Source organism: Thermobia domestica, chromosome 15 (assembly GCF_964235325.1).
Source record: "Thermobia domestica chromosome 15, izTheDome1.hap1.1, whole genome shotgun sequence".
Classification (NCBI taxonomy): Eukaryota; Metazoa; Arthropoda; class Insecta; order Zygentoma; family Lepismatidae; genus Thermobia; species Thermobia domestica.
Window position 1 is genome coordinate 104,827,973 of NC_137468.1, and position 24,679 is coordinate 104,852,651.

At 37.2% G+C, this 24,679-nt stretch overlaps 1 protein-coding gene across 2 annotated transcripts in view; it reads right to left on the minus strand.

The window, feature by feature from the left end:
- The window catches only part of LOC145671180 (corticotropin-releasing factor receptor 1-like), a 1,144,309-nt gene that overhangs the window by 973,565 nt on the left and 146,065 nt on the right, over positions 1 to 24,679 (minus strand). The gene's annotated exons all lie outside the window — the stretch shown is intronic.

Genomic DNA, 24,679 nt, shown 5'->3' on the forward strand with positions numbered 1-24,679 from the left:
AATGTTCCACGATTATGATTCGAACTTAAATAAAACGGTGATTATGATCATGAATGAGATGGTGGAATGAAGAAACTGGAAACAATTGGAAGATCTAGATAAAGCGGCGCATACTGTCTTTGTCCACAACAAAGTGAACTTGTCGCGAGCTGGGATCGAACTGAAGACTCCACGCACTAAAGGATGGAAGCTCTATGACTGAGCCACTGTCACCCATTATTTACTTTTGTTTTGCGAAGCAGGTATTCTTAATTAACAGAATGGAATAAAAATAAAAGGACAGATGCAAGACTAATGTGCGTATTTTTATTGCACTGAATTTTGCTAGATATCTAATAAATAAATATAGCACAACTATTGCAGTGATATTTTAGTAACTTTCACTATCATTACCTACTATCCTGAAAGTAATTACTATGTCAGAATCAAGTTGTCATTATACTCAATTTGTTGATAGCTTTAACCCTTTTGTCCTAGTGGTTAAGATTTAGTTGGATCTACACCAAGATGTTGAATATGCCTAGTACTTAAGCATGTAATACCTACACCATTATTTAAGATACCGACTTCGAGATAAGCAAACCGTTGACTCTTGCCCCATTTAACATTACCTTTATATAGATTAATATAGCACGGCAATGACGAAAGGAGGAGGGGTGAAGAGATCCCCTACTTGGAGGCAAGAAATCAGAATAGACTGTCAGCCTCCCAAGCGCATCAATGACATTGATCAATGGACCCAGAAGAGTGTCGTACTTCACCACACCTGAGAGAGGGTATTGTAGCCAGAGCTACCGAGAGTGGGGAAATCGGTGCCCCATAAATCGGAGTATCTGTCAGGTGCATATGAACTACATCATCCATTGGTTACCGGTAATGTTTGATGTATGTCTTCCGTAAAATGAGGCAGGATGCGTTGGGACCCTATCATCCCTTCGGGGAACGGAAGCCTTTGGAATGCCTCCCAAATGGGAGAATAAGGCGTGCCCTTTGGTAAGGAAGGCGATTGGTTGGATGCTTTGCGTTATCCTTCTGGCTAAGGTTAAACGATAGACAAGTCCAGGCTCTGAGCCCCTTCTTCCGGGTTTGCCTGAGGATTTTGATTTAATTATGTTAGACTCTGTTAAGCATGGTCATACCGTGGGACTGGGTAACTTGGGGCTATGTTCTCCAAGGAGGAGGTAAGCTTGTCTTGTAACACTCGAGTGCCACCACTGCATACTATCGTAGGTTTACACCCGTTAAAAGGACCGTTGATTGGAGGAGTTCAGCAACTGAGACAATAGTTGATTTCACTTTTTGTAAGGACCCACATTACAGGCTATAGCTAATAGAACAGCCCATAAAATATAGATCAAATCATATTAAGGAGCAATTCTCTTTTCTTGCTCTTGATGAGCTTTTCTTCTTTCTTTTTTTAAAAATACGTTTTTCTGTGACCGTACTACCCCAGTTAATATTAAGAATTGTAGTAAAGTTCTAAATGTCAATTAATGTATCAAAATTAATGTATTAATGTAGCTAAATGTGACACAAAATATCATATGCAGCCTCGAGCAGTAACACGTATCTTTATAATTAGTAATCCACCATTATTAAGTCTGAATAGGTTGTATAAGGGGATTTATAATTCACGCAAACACATAGACAAATCCAAGGGGAGGGCGAAGGGTTGTTCGCTCTTACCCCAGCGGCACCATTACAGTGTACTTTAGTAATAATTTGTGGCAATTTCAGATCATCTAAGTAATTTTTAACTGCTAGGATCCACAACTACCCCCTCCAGGAGCAGTAGCGGCGCTAGGCTTGTAATCGTAGGTGGGCAAGAGGGGTGGGAAGAAAAATTTTGTAGTGGTGAGGCAGCCACACTTATTTTGCTTTGAATATTATTATTATCGTTTGTACATATTATTATTATTATTAGTAGTAATAGTAGATTAGTATTAGTATTATTATTCACCGGTTGTACATAGAAAAATGGGGCGAAGGAGGGGCGAGAAAAAATATTGGGGTGGTGGTCGCTCTCCTGTAGCGCCGCCACTGTCCAGGAGTCTGTCCTGAGTCCGCCCCTGCGCAAATATAATATACAACTCATTCAAGAGTACATTTTGTTGGCTTTTTAAATTTTTTATTTTAAAGGGTTATCATTTTTTGTGGATACTTATACAATTTTGTCCACAGGTATACATGCTATTTCCAGTCATTGCGCAAATACATTTATATACTTACTAGCCTGCGGCTAGTTTGGGGCTTCGCCAAAAGATCCCCGTTACTGCTTGGCCTACGACCTCGCACCACAAAGTCATCAAGTCATACTCAATTTAAAAAGAAATATTTGGGGATTCGCCCTCAGACCCTCTGATATCTCACTTGATCGGCCTACGGCCTCGCACCTCGTTAACCTACAACCACACCGAATCTCAGTTGAAATATCAAATTGTATGTAGTAACATTCCGGTATTCCGAGATATACCGAATTTCAGTGTGAGTACGTGGGGGGCTTCTTCCCCAGCCCACACATTTGCTCGGCTTACGGCCTCGAACATCATACGCCTGCAAACATAAAGAATTTTTGTTCAAATAACAAGTTTTATTTCTTTAACATTCCAGGATTCCTAGATATGAAAATCTTTTCTTCCCGCCCCTTTTCTTCCCTTCTAGGACATACATAAAAAAACGCTTAAATACGCATCTAATTATTTTAAATGAAAAGTCCAAATACCAAATTCCATGCTTCTAACCTTCAGAAGTTCCCAGATATCGACATGTTGTTATAATAATTACAATCCCCACCCTCTTCCCTTTCCACCTCTTTTTCTTTCCCTTTTTACTAAAACATCAAAAAACGCTGAAACACGTGTCAAATTATTTTCAATGAGAAATCCAAATACCAAATTTCAAGTCTCTAACCTTAAAGGATTGAACATATTAATACGATAACTGTAATACCCACCTAATTTTCTTCCCGCCCTTTTTCTCCTCTTCTGGGCCATATATCAGAAAACGCTGAAATACGTATCTAATTATTTTAGGTGAGGAGTCCAAATGCCAAATTCGATGTTTCTAACCCTATAAGTTTCCGAGATATCGGCATATTATTATACTAATAATTGCATTTCCCACCTTTTTTTTTTTTTTTTACTTTCTATCTCTTTCCTGCCCATTTTAATTTTAATATCAAAAAGCACTTAAACAAGTATCAAATTATTTTCAATGAGAAAAACAAATACCAAATTTGAAGTATCTAACGTCAAGGATTTCGGAGATACGACCAGTTTATTGAAATGTTACCCACCTCATTTCCTCCCTTCCCCGTCGAATTTTCCAAAATCCTTCCATGGTTGTACCCTACGTCAAAAATTCTATATAATGTCCAAATTTCAAGTTTCTACCTTAAGCGGTATTTGGCCTCTACGTTGATCAGTCCCTCACTCATTCAGTCACTCAGGACTTTGCCTTTTTCATATAGAAATATTTAAGATTTTATGGCAAAGCAATGGATTTTGTTCTAAGACCGTCAATGTCTTAGAGATGTAATCTTTGCCGTAAATTTTAAGTAATCAACTGACTGATCTGCGTCTATATGAATTAGGTAAAATACCGCTTATAATATTTGAATCGATTTCTGTTAAAAGGGTGTATGTAACATTTTTTACAATTTTAACTTTTTTTTAAAGAAATGAATAATTTAGAGGTAGATGGAACAATTTGTGATAAAGGAACGCGTGTTTCTTGAAACGTGTTATAAATATAAGACATTTTTTCTTATTTTTGCATAATCCAAACCGTCTCGTAAGAAAAGAGTTTGTCATTTTCCGATAACTTTTTGTGTTGCACATACGCCCTTTTAACAAAAAAAGATTAATTTATTTTGCTAGTAATAAAAAAATAGAAATGATGACGAAAATTCAAATGATTCACTCACGATTTTTGAAAACTCTTATGTAATGATTAGTCAAGGTTCCCGAAAACTCTTATGTAATTTAATATATATAAAAAAATGTGAAAATTGTCAACAAATAGTGTTGCACCCAAAACGAGACGAGACAACCACGAAATGATGGAATTTAATACAACTTTGAAATTTTAATTCAGAACCTACTCAGTATTTTTCTAAAAATAAATAAATAAATAAATAAATAAACGTGATTATATTTTCTCATCGACCCATGTTCAAGAATACTTTTTTCTTTAACGATTTTAATTAGTACTTTCTTGAATCGGTTGTAGGATGTTCGCTTAAACATTGTCATTCACGTTAGTTCGTTATTTATAAAGGCTTAAATTTTTTAAACAGGGATGTACTATTGTTCGAAGATTTTAAGGCACTTCTCTCCAGGAGTGTACTTTTCATTATGTTTATTGGCTGTTAAGAGCAGACATACAACAGAAGCAATGGATAATTACCATGATTAACGAACACAGAAAAGCGCGATCTAACAAACATTGTTTTTAAGCAAATGGACAGATCTGTAACGGTTTATTTTATACATATCGCCCCCAGAAAGCAATCAGGTGCTAACCACCAAAATGCAAATTTCTCAGGAGAGCATAGAAACGAATGAAACACTAATTAATTTCGTTTGTTTTCTTTCTTCTAGAATTCAGTGTTTATTGCAGACCTTTCATATTGTCTCCTTTCTGTACAACATTAAACATGAAGTGGGTAGTCAGAACATACACTTACAAGGAATGCTATCCAACTCCTCGACGTGTATCGCATTGAAACTCACAGAAGTAGAAGGACATGTTGAGAGATAGAAACATGCTTACTCCTACGATTCGCAACGTCGTAGAACAGGAATTACTATGATCTTTCCTCATAGCCCCTGAAAGTTATATACTCTGGTCATACGTACCTTGGATGGAATATGAATCTGATACACTGGAACTTGTTTTCTCACGGAGACAAATGTTGCAAACTCAAGATGATAACAGTCGGTTGTAATTGTGATCTCTGTAGGTCATTTATACAAATCTATGTCAAATTGAACACGATATGAGACGGTAAGTTTCAAACGAACATGTTTACCTGTGGAGAAAAGAGACACGCTGAAAACAAAACACAACAATTATTATTATTATTATTATTATTATTATTATGTAGTATGATGAGTAATAATAACGCAGAAACAAAAAAATTAAAAGTTCTGTGCACCGGACCCCAGAGTATGGATTCGATGTATTTTGGTACACAGAATCCAAATTTCGAAACCCAAGATGATCAACCGTGTCAATTTTTTTATGGGCGAAGAGCGTCAGCGGATTTTGGTACGTATGACAGCACATATGGTTTTTGCCCATAAAACAAAATTAACAGAGTAAATCGGCCTAGGGTTTCGAAATTTGGATTCTTTCTACCAAAATACATCGAATCCATATCCTGGGGTACGCTGCACAGAACGTTCGTCTTTTGTATGGCTGTATTACGTCTGTCCTCCCTATCTAAAATCGCTAAAGCGTTTCGTCCATTAAATAAAATAACACGATCGATCGTCCTGGCGTTTCGAAATTTGGGTTATGTGTAAAAAACAAAAAGAATCAATACCCTGGGGTACGGTGCTCAGAACTTCTACTTTTTGTGTGTGTGGCTGTGTAATGAGAAGAAGAAAACAAATGTATTGTTGGACCAGTTAAGTAAGGAAGGACTTCGGCCTTTGTTGATTGCCACTCAGGTTTTAAATTCCACAAACAACCATACCCCAGCCGGGATTCGAAGTTCGGATCCTTAAGTCGCAGGCTTGACGACTCAACCCACACGAACACAAGGTCGGCAAGAAGAAGAAACAATATAAAATTATTATTATTATTTCTTGTTACCTACGTAGTGATAGTGTGGGTTCAGGCGTCAAGATAGTGATTGAGAGGTCCCGACTTCTAATCCCGGCTGGGGTAGGTTGTTTGTGAATCTTAAAACCTTAATGGCAATGCTAGAGGCCACTCAAGGCAGGTCGAAGTCCTTCGTTACTGAACTGGTCCAATAATATATTTGTTGTCTTCTTGTTCTCATTATTATTGTTATTACTAATCATACTACTAATATTAAGAATACTTATCATACTACTACTACTACTACTACTAATAATAATAATAATAATAACAATAATAATAATAATAATAGAAAGGAATTTTTGTTTCCAGCGTATCCCTTTTCTCCACCGAGTAAACGTGTTCGTTTTGAACTTCGCATATCATGTTCAATTTGACATCGATTCGCATAAATGACGTACCAGAGATCACAATTACCACCGGCTGTTATCATCTTGAGTTTGCGACATTTGTCTCCGTGAGAAAACAAGTACTAGTATATCAGAATCATGCCCATCTAAGGCAAGTATGACCAGAGTACATAACTTTCAGGGGATATGTGAAAGATCATTATAATTCCTGTTCTACGGCGTTGCGAATCGTAGGAGTAAGCATGTTTCCAACTTTCAACATGTCCTTCTACTTGTGCAAGTTTCAATTCGATATTCGTCGAGGAGTTGGATAGCATTCCTTGTTAGTTGGAAATTAAGGAAAATGGCGCTTAGCAGCTTTCTGCTTTCTGGGGGCGATATGGGTATTTTAGTTCTAAGCCTATAATATTCAAAACAGGAGTCCGAATCCGAACTTCGAAATTTCGAATCAGGATCCAGGAACCGGATATCCGAATCCCGATCGAAGATCCGAATTTTCTGATCCGGATCCAAGATCCGGATATCCAAATCCGGAACCAAGATCCGAAATTTTCGATCCGGATCTTACAGGACTCGGATATCCGAGATCCGGATCCGTCTGGCCATCCCTAATGCACGCTAAGAGCAATCGGAGTTGCGTGTCGAAGACAGCTTGGACTAGTAAATGTTCCATTTCTCAATTTTTGGATATGTACAGGTGGAAATACACCAGTTGCAATATGTTGTATTTGCCGATGCACAGTAAACGGCAACAGTTTACTGAGGGCTACACCAGTGTCAGTTGATTTATTCTTGATAATTAAATATCTTGGTGCGAGACCAAGCTTTTCCTCTTTGCTACGGATAGTGATATGATGCGAATCTTTGTAGGGCGTATGATGCGAATCCATAATTTATGAAAGCCCAAAATCCTCCCTTCTTCCCCGTCTTCGTTCGAAGCGGCCAACGAGACTGGCAGTTCCTACCTGCGTGACCCTTGTCAGCAAGCTGAACTATAACTCCAAGTCGAAATGACTAAGAGGTAGAGCAACTTGCACCACCGACTGATGTGTGCTGGCGAGAGGATCCACGTCCAACGGGTAAGGGGAGAGCCAATGGTTCCTTAGAGATTTCCGCACCACAGACTCTCAGCATTTCCTTTCAGGGCATCACTTCACCGGGTCCTGCTGGGTGCGTATGCGATTCACTCCTCTGTCCCATGACCTCGGGTCGAGGCATCATCCAAATACAAAGCAAGTTAGCATAAACAAGACCATAGTGAGGTTGTCGTCCAGGGAGAACAGTCCTCATAAGAGGTTTATTTTGAAACTATACTCGATCGCAGATTTTAAACACCAGGGGATCGGCCCGGCACAACTCCTAACCTTGAGGACCAGTGGCTGACTGAAATTCTGAAGAACTGGGCGATGTGGGTGCCACATCCCGACACTGAGAAAATGGCCATAAGTATAAGATGGCTCTTCAAGAAGGTTACTTTCTGATAGTGTATATAAGAATAAAGTACACACTCTCACTATTGTCCTAGTGGTTATGGCATAAAAGCAACTTTCAAATGCTTTCTCTCCGCCCATGTCACCGCTAGTTACACGGTGAAACTATGCCACAGCATTGACAAGTTATAAGTAAAAGTTTCTATATATAAATAGCCTTCAAGCCATTTCAATAAAAAATAGTTTTGCTCAGTTTTCCAGAGTTAAACGCTACTGTGTAAGTATTCTCAAACGATGCCAATTTACTGAAAATGAAATCTGAAAATTTGAAAATAAAATTTGTAACTTTAGTGCTGAGAACAACTTGCCAAGCGGCAAAACCCACTCGAAATAATGTTGTATAGAACTTCTTTACAGTGCTTAAGTTGCAAATTTCAATATCAGATTTCATTAGCACTTGGCATCATTTAAGATCTATATTCTTATTTTGGCCAAAAGAATTGATACATGTACAGAAACTTGACTCTATTTTCCGTGTTCGATTTCTGCGGAAGCTCATGTGGTTTCGGATTCCAAGTTAACCTGATAGAGCCTGAATTTTTTTGGGTGCAGTTTTTTGTTAATTTATCTTAATTGGGCTTCATAGATCACAAAAATACCATTGCATTTAAGAAAATATTTTTTGGTGTCCCTATATATGGTGTGTCCATATGGTCACGCTAGGCTCTCGTGATATATAAATGCAATAAATAGCACTAGAGTAGGGTTCCAAAAACTATATTTTCCTTATCTCTCTTTCATACAAACTTATTCCCATTGTCTTGGGAAAATGACAACAATAGTGTGTTTAATACTTCTTAGTATGGAAATTGAAAAAAACAATGAACACAAGGGTCATTTTACACAACGCCCCACTGATGAACAATTTTCTCCCGCACATCTTTTTGTTGCCAGGATCAGGAATAACTAAATGGCCAATACCATCAAATCTTACTGATTCGAATATTCTGTCTCCAGAGAAACTCAGTCTGGATACAACTAGACGTCCAGACGAACCAAATGCAAGCATATACAGTAGTATTGAGCAATTTCTCTTCTAAATTCTAGTTGACTGAAAATTGAACAAGCATTCAGTGGTGTCTGCCATGCATTGTAAAATGATACACCCAACAGCCAAGCGAAGATTGACCACTACCATTTCTTTCCTCTGATACCAATTTTGTAATCCTTTATGTTCCTATCCATTCGATCTGTGCCCCCCATAACCATATTATATTCTCCGATCAAACGTGGACGAGTGATCTCTTTCTTGGCTGACCTGGAATATCTTTTTACATTTCCTAGTAGGAAAGCACCATGAACAGTGGATGCGACTGTGACTACTGAATTGTCATGCCATCTTGAAATGATTACACCATGTTCACTGCCTCTATGTTCGTGGTGACCTCTTTTCTGCTTCTTGAATTCAGATGACACTGAGAAATTGCATTCTTTGGGAACCGTATTTTCACGTATAGTACCAGTTACAGCATATCCATTAGACTTTAGGTGTTTGCGAAGTGGTATGCTTGTGAAAAGATTGTCCAAATAGAATTTGAAAGTAATTTTTAACGTCACTTGGGAATTAATCTATTATATATATCAGACGATCGGCTGCTTTTCCAAATTTTTGTTCATATTCTGCTATGCATTGCAGAGTTTTGCCTTGGTACGCATCAAAGTTGATTAGGTATCTATTTGGTCTATTCAGGCACCAAACCTTGTACCCGAAACGCACAGACTTTCCTTTTATAAACTATTTATAACCATGTCTGCAATAGTATGCTATCGTTGCTTCGTCAAAATTTATTGCCTGCGCTGGAACAAAATGTTTGATGCAATTACCTTTCAATATATTCATTAGTGAGCGTAGTTTCCAAAGTTTATCTGATTCACTCATCTTGTTGTTGTCAGCAAAATGCAAAAATCTCATTATCTGAATAAACCTCTCTCTTCTAATTGCATTGTGTACCATTAAATTTCTCATATCAGTCCCAGAATCTCAATAGTATATCTTGATGGTAATGTATTATACCCTGACACAAACAAAACACCCAAAAGTAATTTCAAATCTTCTTTAGAGACATTCGGATCTGGCATGTTTTTAAAAAGCATATTTCTGGATTTCACATATAGCTAAATCGACTATATCTTCATCAAAGAAAAGTTCAAAAAGTTCAATAAGTTTGAAGTTCCTATATTTTAAATAATCTACCACGGGGAATACAGGCAGCGAATTGTTGATATCGTTTTGTGTCCACTTTCCCCTGTTTTCACACTGATTCCGCTTCCGTTTCTTTGAAATATTACTTTCCTCCTTCTCTATGTTTTCACTCCCTTGTTCCAGATTCTCTCCTTCCTTCTCCCCCTCAGTCCCTCACAAACACATGTCGTTCTACCAAAGCATTGAGTTGTCTCCCACTTAGGTTGTCTATCAAACCGCCAACATCTTCATCTGCCGAATCCTCGTCAGATAAAATATTTGATTCTAGAGGCTCAATAAATATACACTCTATTTTTCCATGGCCTATTTCATCCGGTTCCTGAAGTAATTCCAATACTTCATGCACTGTTAAGTACCTGGAAATGCGAAGGAACAGTTTTTCTTAGGACGGAATAATTATGATTTGCCAAGCCTTATTGCTACTACGAAAGCCTAGCGTGACCATGTGGTAACATGAGTGGTACATAGCTCTCCACAACGTTCATGTATGTTTCTTAACACAATACATTATTTACCTCAATGCCTGAGTTCTTTCTGAATCAAAACGCACAATAATTGGAAATATTTTAACAACAATGTAAAGATCAAATGAATTCTCACCTTTTACTATGTGCCATTGTTGCAACTCTAGAAGCAGTAAGATTTTCAGATGTACGTCACTCCACACTAAACAAAGAAATCTCAAGATTGATACTGAAATCGTGTCAAACATATCATTAGCTGAGAGTTGACAGCGCTACATGTGAGTCTTTGTGAAACTAACCAGAGGAAAACAATTTGAAGGTCATCGCGCGCAATGTGACCGTATGGTAACGCAAGGTTATACCAGGTTAATTAGTAGGTCCCGTCTCATATAACCTCGCTGCTGAAAGGGACGATAAACTCAAAATCAACTCGACTGTATTTTTCACTCTTATGTTTTTGTGAGATATTAATTTTTGAAAAGAATTTACAATGCTCTACCTAATATTTAAAGCTGCAAATCGACGGTACAATGCAGCTACCTCGTATCTAAAAAAAAATGCGATTTTCACTTTTTACATGGATGTGGAAAAAAAATTCGCTCTACCTAATGCACTCACTATTATATCCATTAATAAAATATAATATACGTTATGAGTCTGAAACTGATTACTGCTGCCACCTCTTATGTCTCATCGAACGTACATTTTACGCACCTTACTTGTATCTCGGTCTGTATATGAGATACGTGTTTGTGATACAAAACAATCAACGAAGGTATTAGCTTGGAAAAACTCGTATCTTTTTATTTCTAATTGTTTGCCAATTTTACCTCACGTGATCAGTTTGATTTGCTGGTAGTATTCATTGTATGTTTTGTGCTGAAGAAGGACGTGCAACGTAAATTTATTAAGGGCCTGCGTATTATATTTCATCAAATATTGAGGTAAGCAAATAATTGTAAATTATATTTGTAATACCTTTGAAGTTACAGTACAATCTGAAGTTTATAGTACAGAATATTGAACTTCTGTTCTATACTTTCATGTTTATAATAAAAGAACTGAATTGTAAGTGAGGTTAGAGCATTATACAAGCTTAGCATTCTAGACTGAGACTAGTGTAATCGAGTTACGAGTTTGCTGCAACAAAGTTTTCAGTGGCAGTAAATATTTTTTCATTAAGTTACGTGTTTGCTTCCCTAAAATGCAATACAAATTTAAGGTTATTTGAAGCATCAGCTATTATTTCACACTGCTCAACAAGTGTATGTACATTGACAACAATGCCAGTATTTCCAACACTATTCGCAGAGCACTTTCTAAAAGCATAACAAACTGCTTTATGTATTTGAAACAAAAATAATCAAGTTTGGAGTGACGTAAATGCAAGATTTTTTTCTTTGTATGCTTTTTGTTACAAAAAGTAATAATGAAAATTTCTGGAAACGAACGCTTAAAATTCTATTAGTTGCAGATAACATATTTCTGTTCTACTTTCAAAGGCTAGACCCACCTTACTATGTAATATAGGTGTCAACTAGTGAAAAGAAAGAAGTAACAATTTTCCAAAAGTGAAAGAAAAACGACTTTCCGATCAAGAATGTACTAATTGTATACCAAGAATTTTTAATGACTGTATTGTATGCTTCCATATAGAACAATATTGAAACATGTTTATTATTTTGATTCAGACACAATTATACTACGCCCACATACAAAAATGCTACCGCCTTTATCGGGACTCGATCCGAGACCTTCCTGTTGTCAGTTAGGTGTGCTGTTCATTACACACACACATCTGTGTCACTTTTTGTGTACGAGGACCGTTCCGAAAGTAATGCAACGGTGAAAAAGTGTCTGAGGCCATACAATTATACACTTTATTAGAGTAACTCTTCCTCTACACGATGGCACTCTCCAACATAGTCTGCATTACACGCGATACATTTCCGCCATCGTTGAACCCAAAACTCGAATCCTTTTTGGAAAGATTTAGGTTTGCACTGTCGAAGCCACTGCTTCACTGCCACTTTCACCTCATCTGTGTCCTGAAATTGCCGTCCCCGAAATCTATTCTTCATTGGGCCATACAAGTAGAAGTCAGAAGGTGCTAAATCTGGACTGTACGATAGGCGAGGGACCACTGACCAGCCCAATTTGCCACTCACCTGACTTGTTGCCAAAGCCGTGTGGGGTTTCGCATTGTCATAATGAATTTGGAACAATTTCAAATTCTTGTTTGGTCTCTTCTTCCCGATGGCTTCTCGAAGCTTCGTGAGTGTTGCAATGTACCTATTGCTGTTCACTGTACAACCATATTCCAAAAAGCAAAGAGAGTGACACCCTTGCCACCCCCACCCCCCAGAAGACTGTTGCCAACATTTTCTATGCTGATCGCCGGCTTTTTAACTTTTTAGGTCTCGGAGGAGAAGTGCGATGGCATTCCTTCGACTGATTCTTTGTTTCTGGATCGTAAGCATTATAACCCTGTAACAAGATCAGAGAATAACGTGTCTTCGCTAGCTTTAAATGCTTCCAGTAGCTCACAGCAGACTTCCACCCTTCTGTCCTTCAAATCACGTGTAATCTGCTTCGTCAACCACTTCGTACACACTTTGCGAATGGCCCTCGTATATTGCCCTTCTTCGTGCCTCAGGTAAACCAGGTACTCAGTGTTGCTATCCTGCATTAAAGGTCTTTTTGAAGCTACTGCAACGTTATTCACGTTACAAACATTTAGATTGTATTGTAGACCTAACCTAACCAACTCTCCTACAATGATCACACAATTAAACCCAATGTTTTTTAATTTTCTTTCCAGTTATGGAACGAAGAAAAGTAAGATAAAGCGATCCAATAGTTTGATCCATTCTAGAGGTGAAAAAATTCTTCAGATGCTTAACAAATCACAGATGTCTACTCACGAGTCAGACTCCAATCAACATGGTGGTCCGCAGATTCATCAGCCATCTCCGAACATGTCTGAAATTCAGTGTTTTAAATCTGAACTGACAGAACGACCTATGCTGCAGCCAAATGTTCAAGTTAATGGTCTTCAACTTCATCATTCATCTCCCATAGCACCTGGAGTTATCCATTGTGAATCCGAACTGTCCAACTTACATTTAGGTCCTCGAGAAGAATGCCTCCAATTTCATCAGCTGTTTGCCATAGCAACTGCAGTTATAAGCCATGAACCTGAACTTGATCAGTCATCTAGAACACCTGAAGTTATACATTATGAATCTCAACTGTCTAGCTCAGATCCCCCAAGAAGACGGAGGTCTCCAGCTTGAACAGGCTTCAACATCTAGAGTTAAGCATTATGAATCTGAACAGACAGAACTGTCTACCTTGTAACTACATTCCCGGGAAAACGGTGGTCCGCAACTTCTTCTGCCATCTCGCATGGAATCTGCTGTTGTGTGTACTGAATCGGAATTGACAGAACTGCAATTAAATATTCACGGTAGCCATACTGAGAAAGAAGTATCAACAATACATGTCGAGAGCCTCTAGAGTTCACAATCACTAGCATTAACGTGACACCGCTGCCAGAGCCAGGAATGTTTCAAGAGTTGAAATCAGATTATATTCGTTCCTCTGAACATAGTTCTTCATCTACATAATTGTCCGCTACTCGACCAAAGCGTATGATCAGTACCCCTATAAGAACGGTCTATACTAAAATTGACACAGAATTAGAATCTGAGTCTAATATCGCCGTTAGTTCGGATGATGAATCTTATGAGCCGCCACATCTCTTACGAAGAAAAAAAGAAAATCTGCTTCTACAGATGAATGTACAAATAAACAACCACCAACTGTTAATTTGGCTAAAACCACACCTCTTACGAATCTACCTAAATCCCAAGGAGCTTCTACTTCACAAATCAGTAGTCGAGTTTGCACAAAATGTTCACAATCTGCAGATAACTTTCCATCTGAAAACTTGGGATGTATTCACCGTCAAAGAACGCGTTCACGTAAGGGACAGGAAGACTCCAATAAATGGATGAGAAGTAATGTTAAAAGAGAGCGTGAAAAAGGAAACAGCTATGTCAGTGTGAAACGAACAAAAGGTGTAAGGGTAGGAATAGAAAGTAGAAAGGAGAGAGTAATGGGCAAGCGTTGTGAAAGTACATTTTGTAGAAAGTCCAAGGAACGTGTCATCAAATAACAAGAAAACAGAAAAAGTATTTTTGAAACATTTTGGAAGACTAACATGGGATCAGCGTAGAATTTATGTAAAATCATTGGTAGAATGTAAAAACGTAAGGCAGAAGAAAGTAAAAGGTCGCAATTCTAGGCGATCGGCATCACTTTCAAATCACTTGAAAGTTGTGGAAGAACGCTTGCCTGTTTGCAAGAAGCTTTTTCTTTCAACGTTTTGCTTGGGCGAATGGTCTGTCTTACAGTGGGTAAAACACAGCGAAAGTGGAATTGTAGAACCGTTGGGCAAGCGACCGAGTGATTCACCTTCCAAATCTAAGTTTCATGTACATAATCAGGATAATAATATGAAAATAAAAATAGCCAGAATATTTAGATAATCTGCCAAAACTTCCGTCCCGTTACTGTAGAAAAGAGACTTCCAAACTGTACCTATCTTTAGACTTCAGGAGCATATCAGACGTCTACAAAGATTACAAGCGACACTTATCTCTGAAAAAATCAAGAATTAATGTTAGGTTATGAGTCCTTCAGGAAATTGTTTGAAAGGTTGAACTATGGTCTATTCCAACTCATGAAGGACCAATGCAATATCTGCTGTTCCTTCAAAACTGGGAATATCTCCAAAGAACAGTAGCAAGCATATTGAAGACAAAGAGCAAGACAAGAGAAGGACAATGATAAGAAGCGCGCTTTAAATGGAGAAGTTTATGTTCTTACTGTAGATGTGTCAAACTGTACAATGAATTCCACAACTTCAGAGTGGATCCATGTACTTCAAGCAAAACTAGCGACTCACCAATTCACTGTGTGTAACATCGCAAACATGGATGTAACATGCTACGTTTGGCATGAAACCGAATGAGGTGTAGATGCCAATGTGTTTTCATCGTGTCTGGTAGACTACCTTGAAACTGAATTGACTGACGATGGGAAACCAGTTATCATTTAAAGTGACGGGTGTACAGCACAGAACCGCAACTGTACTCTTTCCAATGCTCTTCTTCACCTTGCTCACACGAAGAAACGAACAATAATTCAGAAATATCTTACTAAAGGATATTCGCAAATGGAATGAGATTCGGTGCATGCAGTGACTGAAAGGAAAAAGAAAAATAAGGATTCCAGCAGACTTCGTTAAATTAATTCAAAATTCCCGTCCTGAGAAGCCATATAAAGTTACATACTTATCACACACGTTCTTCAAAAAGTATGATGAACTTCGTTATTGCTCATCAATTCGACCTGGAAGGAAAGTTGGAGATCCCTGTGTCGTTGATTTGAAAGCTCTGAAATATTCTTCAGATGCAACTGATGCTCCACTTATTGAATTCAAGCTGCATTTCAATGACAGTTGGAAAGAGCTTAGTCAACGTGCGAAACGTGTGATTCAAGAACGGCATTATTGCAAAATATATCGAACTTGTATAGTGGTGTCATTCCACTTAATAAACGAAAGTTTGAGGATTCGCAGTCGCTAAAGTCATTCCTCTTTCGTGATCACCATTCCTTTTATGATTCTCTCCCACATGAGTAGGAAACTCATTATAAAAGCATTCGTTGTGAAACCATATGGTCGATTTAGATACATTTTGCGGATTCTCTTTAACAATTCTGAGTTATTGTGATGTTTACTTGAGTTTTGTGACCAGTTGTATTCTATTTTTTTAACATAATTTTTAATAACGAAAACTTCTTGTGTGTGATTTTAAAGTAATTTTTAACATTTTTCAGTACGTGAGTGAAGGACAGAAATGTTAATGTTATGTATGTTCTAACATAATTATGTATGTACCTTTTTGGATAAACGTTTTCTATGTACCTTAGTTAATCTGAAACTTAGATTACGGAAAATAATTTTGTATTGGAATTAACCTTTCAGTAATTTCCATTTTTACTTTATGCTCATTCAGTTTATCAAGTAAAATGTTACCATCTTTAAAAATTACGTTCTTTACAGTTTCTTATTAGAAAATCAGTTAAATTACTTATTCATACAAACCTGTCATTACTTGATCGAATTAATTCTTCTTCATGTTTCATAAATTATTTAAAATGAAGAGGACTCAAACAGAAAGAAACAGCACAGTGTTTAAGAAAGAATCAGAGAAATTCTGTTCCTTGAAACATTGGACAAACTGCTTGAATTTTAATTACTTTTACAAGATTGAAAGTTGTTAAAATTAACTGTATTCTTCCAAAATTAAAAACTGATGGGTTTAATTTTTTATTCTTGTGGAAGCTTTGACTTTCGTTCAATAGCCGAAGCCAAAGACCCAATATTATCATTATCACTTCACTTAAAACACAGAGAAACAAACTCGTAACTCTAACAAGAAGGTACTGTAGGAATGACACTCCTCGTATCTCAGAATAGGTTACAATTTTCAATGTATAACAATAAAATTTTTGAATGTTCAAGAATGCCTCCTGTTTGTTATCGCAATTGACTCCTCCAAACATTTTGTGAATTTCTGACTATTCTTTAATTTTTTAAAACGTTTTTTCCTTATCCTCTAAAGTTGTGGTTTTTGAGATACGAGGTAGCTGCATTGTACCGTCGAAATGGACCATTAGTTTGCTTGTGTACTTAATATTGATAATGACGTAAAGTAAATTCTTGTTTTTAATTGTCAAGTTCCAGATTTTCACGTTTGTAGAAAGTACCTCAAGTTTTTACTGGTTTCATAAATGACAGGAACTAAGCGACCCAATATGCAATGTTAACATTTTTTCTTCATGAACTGATAAAGTTGACATTTTTAGAATTTTTAATTCTATTTATACGAAACATCTACATTTGTATGAAACTTCAACTCTTTTGTTTACAGGAAATATCTACTGCATGTGTTCGGATCAGTGTTTATGAGTAACTCATATCTGAAAGATTCCAGCTTTAGAGAAAAGACTTCAGTCTCTAATAGTTTCCACAAGATACTTATTAATATATGATTTTAGTTTGCACATTAATCCAACCCTTCAAAGCAGAAATTTGGTGTGTTTGGATATTTTTACTTCACTTGCAACTTAGCTTATGACTTTCATTTGTGATAAATTTTAAGTTTCCAAGTTTACTAAATGTATTCTTTAGCTTTCGAATCGTTATCACGAGTGACGTAATAACTGCAATCTTGTCTTTCCCCTAATTTTCCTCCTTAGATGGATTAATATCCAGTTCTCTGATCTTTCCCGTTGTATCACAAATCCTACATTTGTATCAAATTCGCGGTTTCCATGTCTACAGAAAGTATCATATAATGAATCTATCTTTTGTTTTCGATTTTCACGACCCTCTATCTCGTAAATTGGTTGAGATTCGACATTGAAATTGTAAATATGCCATGACCTGGTCAAGGATTAATGACACAGCCAATTTGTATTATCCTCATGGGAGGCAAAAGTATGGATGTTAGAAAAATGCTTGAGTTGTTTCGTGTAAAGAAAAACATGGTACGGTATACTCATGTACTCCAGCTTGATATTTGGGAATTTGGCTAGGTGCACTGCCTTGAGCCTATCTCTATATGTAACGTGTAACTCATTCGTAATACTTTGTGGAAATTATAATTATTTGGTCTAGGAATTAATTCGTGCGGGTGGACAAGAGATGGCGCAACGAACGGAGCGTCCCACAGTTCCGTGTATCCACACATGTGTTGCAAACCCCTGTCATCGCGTATCGTTCGTAGTATAGGGCAGTGGATTAAAGCGTCAACAACACCAGTTTGTAGTTAAGTGAACATGGCGCAATTTGTGCCTGATAAAGTGTTTTTGCGGGGTGTCCTGCTGCATTACTTTAACATGCAGAAAAGTGCGACTGAAAGTCATCGTATTTTGGTGGAAGTGTATGGTGACCATGCTCTAGCTGAGCGAACGTGTCACAAGTGGTTTGCACGGTTTAGAAGTGGTGATTTCGGCTTGGCAGACCAAGAGCGAGCTGGACAGCCAAAAAAATTTCAAGACGAAGAATTGACAGCATTGCTCGAGCAGGATTCGTGTCAAACGCAGGAACAACTTGCAGCAGCATTAGGCGTTGATCAAACAACAGTCTCCAAACGCTTGAAAGCCATGGGAATGATTCAAAAGATGTCACATTGGGTTCCACATGAATTGAAAGACAGAGACGTTGAAAGACGAAAAACCATTTGCGAATTGCTGCTTCAACGACAGAGCAGAAAGGGGTTTCTGCATCGAATTATTACGGGTGATGAGAAGTGGATCCATTACGAGAACCCTAAACGAAAAAAGGCCTGGGTGAAACCAGGTGAACCAGGTCCATCACAACCAAAACGAGATATTCACTGTGCAAAGATTATGCTGTGCATATGGTGGGATATGAAAGGTGTGGTGTACTATGAGCTGCTGCAACCGGGTGAAACTATGAATGGAGAACGTTATCGACGACAATTAATGCGTTTGAAGCAAGCTCTGGCCAGAACACGACCAGAATGGGAGAACAGACATGATAAACTTATTGTTCAACATGATAACGCTCGCCCACATGTCGCAAAACCGGTCAAAACCTATTTAGAAAATGTCGGATGGGAAGTTTTACCCCACCCGCCGTATTCACCAGACGTTGCTCCTTCGGACTACTACTTGTTCGATTGCATGAACAACGATTTGGTTGGACAGCGGTTTACTTCTTCAGAAGATATCGAAACATGGGTCTCTGACTGGATCGCTTCCAAGGATGAGGACTTCTTTCGCCACGGAATCCGTACATTGCCTGACAGATGGGCGAAAGTGGTGGCTAGCGATGGACAATATTTTTCTTAAGGTATTTATGTATTTTGTGTTTGTACTACAGCTTCAATGTGTGCGTACCAACCGCACGAATTAATTCCTAGACCAAATACTAATACTTGTAATAACAGGTATAGTATTTCTTTCCATTTTTTAATAATTGGAAGATAATATTTTTCGTTGGTAATCAAAAATTTGCATTATTGTGTTCATATTTAGATTGTCACAGGTGTTTCCACTTCTCCTTTTTGAACCGATGTTGTCCTACGAAAATCTACCTAACATGTTCTTCAAATTAGGTATTTGAGTTACTACGTTTTGCGTCCTCATGCAACATCAAAATTCTGAAATTCTGAAGGGCGTGATCTAGTGCTCCTTAAAGTAGGCAGTGAACCAAGACCGGGGTTGAATTTAATTCAGTCAGCAGTGTCATTTTAGATTTTGCCAGAGGTAAGCAGAGTTTCCCCACCAATATACGAATTTCAAGTTTTTATTATTATTATTATTATTATTATTATTATTATTATTATTATTATTATTATTATTGGTATAAGGTAAAGGACAACAATAACGTTGGGAATAAAAGAATGCCATTTGGTTTTTAGCTGTTTACTTTGCGCAATTAATGCAAGTGGCAGCACATGAAACAAGCCTTTATATAGGGGAAATATAAGTTGATACTACACGCATATAATTGTCGTACCAGGTTCTGTATGTTTCCCGTAAATACAAGTTTCAGTAATCAGATGGTGAGAGCTGTGGAGCAAGAAATATATTTTTATTGTTTTGTATTGGAAGTTTTAACAAACAAATTAGTGATGGTAATTTTGTAAATTTTTTCCTAGGATTTATTGGTCTATGAGAAATGTATTTACTGTGTTTACGGATGTCACATGTGGAACAGGTATGGCAGGTGCGGTATTACACGAGTTGAGTTGAGTTGATTTTGAGTTTAACGTCCCGTTCAGCAGCGAGGCTATATGAGACGTGGACCTACTGATTAACGTGGAATCCGAACCACATGAGCGGTATTACACGAGTGTCGAATGTTTGGATACAATGACTGCTCATGCGAATGATACGATAGCTCCATAGTGTTTCCTTTAAAAGAGACAACTTGCAAAGTAAAATGTGTCTTTTTAGTACATATCGATGGTGTTAAGGTAAAAGGTCGTAACCCACAAAAAAAAAAAAAAAAAAAAAAAAAAAATTGAAAATGTGGATTTTTATCCTATTCTGCTCACTATAGGTCAGGCCAAAGGTGAGAAAGATATTGTAAGCTTGTGTGTATTATTAAGGCAAATAAACCACTTCTTATACTTGTGTCTTACAAGGATGTAAATGGAAGTTTGGGGTTGTTTTTTTTGCTCTCCTGAAAAAAAGTTAGAAATAAGGTTTACGACGTTTTACCGTAACACTGTCGAATGTAAGCTCTGAAGTTACAGTTAAATGACATGCCACAGGTCTAGAGTATTGCGTGGTCTGTAGACAGAACAGTGATTTTTAACTGCAACTAAGGCTGTCAAAAATGGACAGACGGTGCTGCTTCGTAAGAGATTACTTATTGTGGATACTAACACATTGCACATATGAACTTCACCCTAGGAACAGATTCTCAAAACTCTCGAAGTTTGGTGACCAAAGCAGTTAACAACTAAAAAGTGTCCACTGCAGATCCTGGCAGAGCAACAGAAAAACTTCAGCTTCCACAGTTGTTCATCGTGGCTTGGATGAAGGGTTTAATACATCAGAGTGCAATTTCTGCTTTCGAAGAAATTGAAACATATTCATTCAGCTTTATATTAATTCCGGGTAGATTGTTGTCTTCAAGTATTCTCCCTTCACAGTTTTGTTCACAAGAAGATGAAGGATCTGCAGTGGAAACAAAGGAATAAGCAGAAACTACAAAAGTAAATACCAAACAATCAACATTACAAGACTGTTTCCAAGATTTTGAAGCAGCTTACGTCTTCATAGCTCTCAAACTTTGATGATATCATTTCATTTTCACCAGGAGATCCGAAAGTATACAAGTGGTTCTAGCAAGTAGAAGTCTTTTCACAGATTGTCACAGTATCAAATCTACAACTCTAAAACTACAAGAACGGAATATGTTCATTGCAAGGCGAAGGGGAAAGGTATTTGTAACAGCTGTTTAGACAATTCCAACTGTGTTTCGTATAAAGGATTCTCTTACGACTATGTCCGAATAAATATGAATGCTGTGCAGTGCAGAATATGTAAGGGCTGGTTTCACTAATCATGTGACTAAATACTTCCTATTAATGGACACTGTTGCTCTTATTCGAAGCAATTTACCTGTTTTGTATATAATTAGTCCATGTTCTTGAGTTTTTCAGTAATAAAATGTGGGTAATTAAATACTGACGTTATTGTATCTTTATTTTGTGCAATTACACCATTTCGCTTTGAGTGTGATTAATCCTGTATTAATACATTTTCCCGAAAGCTGCTCTTTTCTATGATATTAATGAAATCCTCAATTACTATACATGTATGTACAACTTTTTCTCTCACTATTAAACAAGCAATATTTCAGAAAATGAAAACAGTAACGTTATTGTGTCTGGTTACCTTATTAATGTACCACTTATCAGAAAGTATGTCTTCTAGTCAGGGAGGTAGCAATTGCCTCCTGCCCTTCCCAAGTGATGCTTCTGGGTTCAGTTGGCAATGTATAGACCGTCATGTACAATATGTAAATGTCGTTCCTCGCCATATTAGCTTGCCTTAGACGAGATGTAGATTAGAGAATCATGCAACCAATATTGGCATCTTTCTCCAAAAGACAATGTTTCTAAATTTACTTTCTGGTTTTGATGTCCAATTTCCTCAAGCTTAGGCAAGGCTTTGATTAAAAGGTGCTATTTCTAAAGAATCTAACATTTTTGTACATTTTAAATTATGTTCTTTAAAATTTTTATATTAGTTTTTGTCTATTTTCCCTCTGCCCGTACAATAACACACGCTGCACCATAATGAAACTTTTTGTGTGCTTCGCCGTAAAATCATTATAGAACTATCATAATCATTATTATCATATATAATACAAGACACACTCCTTTGCATATGTATGAGTTTTATTTCCTTTATAAACGAAGGTATATAATTATATATAATTAGGGTTGCCATACGTCCGTATTTTGTACGGACTGTTCGTATTTTTAGGTCCGTGTCCGTATTATACAAAGAATGAAATAAGAAAATGTCCGTATTTGACAGTTTTTTGGAACTGCCCGAAAATTTCCGAGTCAGGAATCGCTAAAGTCTGGGGCGAAGAGATTTGTGTTTTCATTCAACTTATGTATATTTCAGTTACTATTAGCAAAGTAGATTATGCTTTTTAAAAATGTCTCATTTTTCCATTCCAGAGTTCCTTTAGTTAAATTTAATATACGTAATTTAATGGCATGATTTATTATGTTTGTGTTAATGAAACAAATATAAAACATGTTAGTTTCCAATAGTGTTTTAAGTATTACAGTAAACAATTGTGTGATAATCTAAAAAGGTGATTTTTAGTTAAGTAATTTCAAAATATTATTTCTGTGTTTGGGCACCGTATCTTTGATGGGTCATTTTAAGGGTTGTCCGTATTTTAAGGTGGATCAAAAAATTATGGCAACCCTATATATAAAATAGATATTAAAACAAACTCTCGAAAAAGAAGGAAAATAACCATTGTGTAAATTTTCTCATGCATCGTTTCTCTGTCTGAATTTTATTTCTCTTGTTTTTCTACTCGTGATATTTCCTCCCACGATGTTAACCAGGAAACAGCCAATCAGAATTTCCCAGCAAATTCTTCCTTCTTTTGTAATCAAATTACTTATTTATCACTCAACTGAGCGTCTTCTATCAATTTTAATCCTACACTCCAACTCCTCCATACATTAGAAATTTCTAAGTAAACTACGACTATATTAAATAATTGATTGGTTGTATCCTCGGTAACTATTCAAGTTTCGAACGCCTGCATTCTCAGAATGTAAACGAACGATAATGACCTAAGAAAAAGAGGAAAACCTGTATCCAAAGTTTGAAATCTTAATTATGAGCCTCTTAATTTCTTTTTCACAGTGCTTTTTACAGTATTAAGTTACTTTTCTATTTGTTGATGTCAATTCTTGCAAACTTAAATTTCACGTACTTTTACACTAACTAGAGGTCTGAAATTTTATACACATGTACGTAAACCTGGTGATAATAATGAATGTCTCACTCGAGGATACTTCCTAAATAAATACGTAATTGCGTAAATATTTCACCGGTTCCAATAAAACCTTGTGACAAAATTCTGAGATAGGTAAGGCAGCAACACTGCACTCCCTAACCGTTGAAAAATGACGGTAAGTTCTTCGAGCCATTATTGTTAGTGCACTCGTGTTTTCAGTTAAGTGGAATAAGTGACGTGAGGTGCCTAATTACTTTCACGTTGTAGTGAAGATGTATCGCTAATCTGTTGAAAAGCGTATGTTTACTGTGAGACACTATTGGATTAGTGGTTTCATTCAGACATGCCAAGGAATGTTTCTGGAACAGTTTGGTGGCCGATATCTACCGTCTAAGTGCTGCATACAAACATTAGTGAAGAAGCTGGAAACCACTGGAAAAATGAAATGAAATCTTCCAACTTGACGCCCCACAGTTATGCCACCGATTCTAAGGTAGACGATGATGTGGGAGATGAATGGAATGAAGAAAGTGTGAGGAAAAGAGAGAACTCCGAGAAAACCCACGCACATGGTACTTGCACACCACAAAGTTCACTTGGCGCAAGCTGAGATCGAACCAGGGACCCCATACACCACAGGTGAATATTCTACCATTGAGCCACTGCGGCCCTATGGAAACCACTGGAGCAATGTTGAGGCAGGACATCTGGGGCCAACCGAAATTATCGGAAGAAATAGTCGATAATGTAACGAATCGATTGTTGGTCTAATCTACAAAGTTTCTTCGATGATTACTGCAAGACACTAGAATAGCATTATCAAAGAGCTGCGAAGAAGATTGGCGTGTATACCGATCAATTTACAATTGTTCATAAAGGTCAAGAGAGTGACTCTGATAAACAAATGACATTTTCCCCGTCGGTTTTAGGAATTTATTGCTGAAAGATCAAAAATATTAGAGTACACATAATTCGGTGCTGGGGCGTGTTTAACCTGTCAGGTTACGTGAAATTCCAAAACACAGGCACTGTTCGCAAACTCTTTCATTATCAGTGCGGCGTATGATCGGCCCTATTATTTTTCGCTCAACTGTAACAAGAGAAGTTTACATCGAACTGTTTCAAAAGTTTGTGAATCAATTAGATGATCAGAAACTGACACTCAATTGGTGCCAACAAGATGGAAAAACTTGCAAGATTTCTCGAGTAAGGATGGTTGAGATGCGATC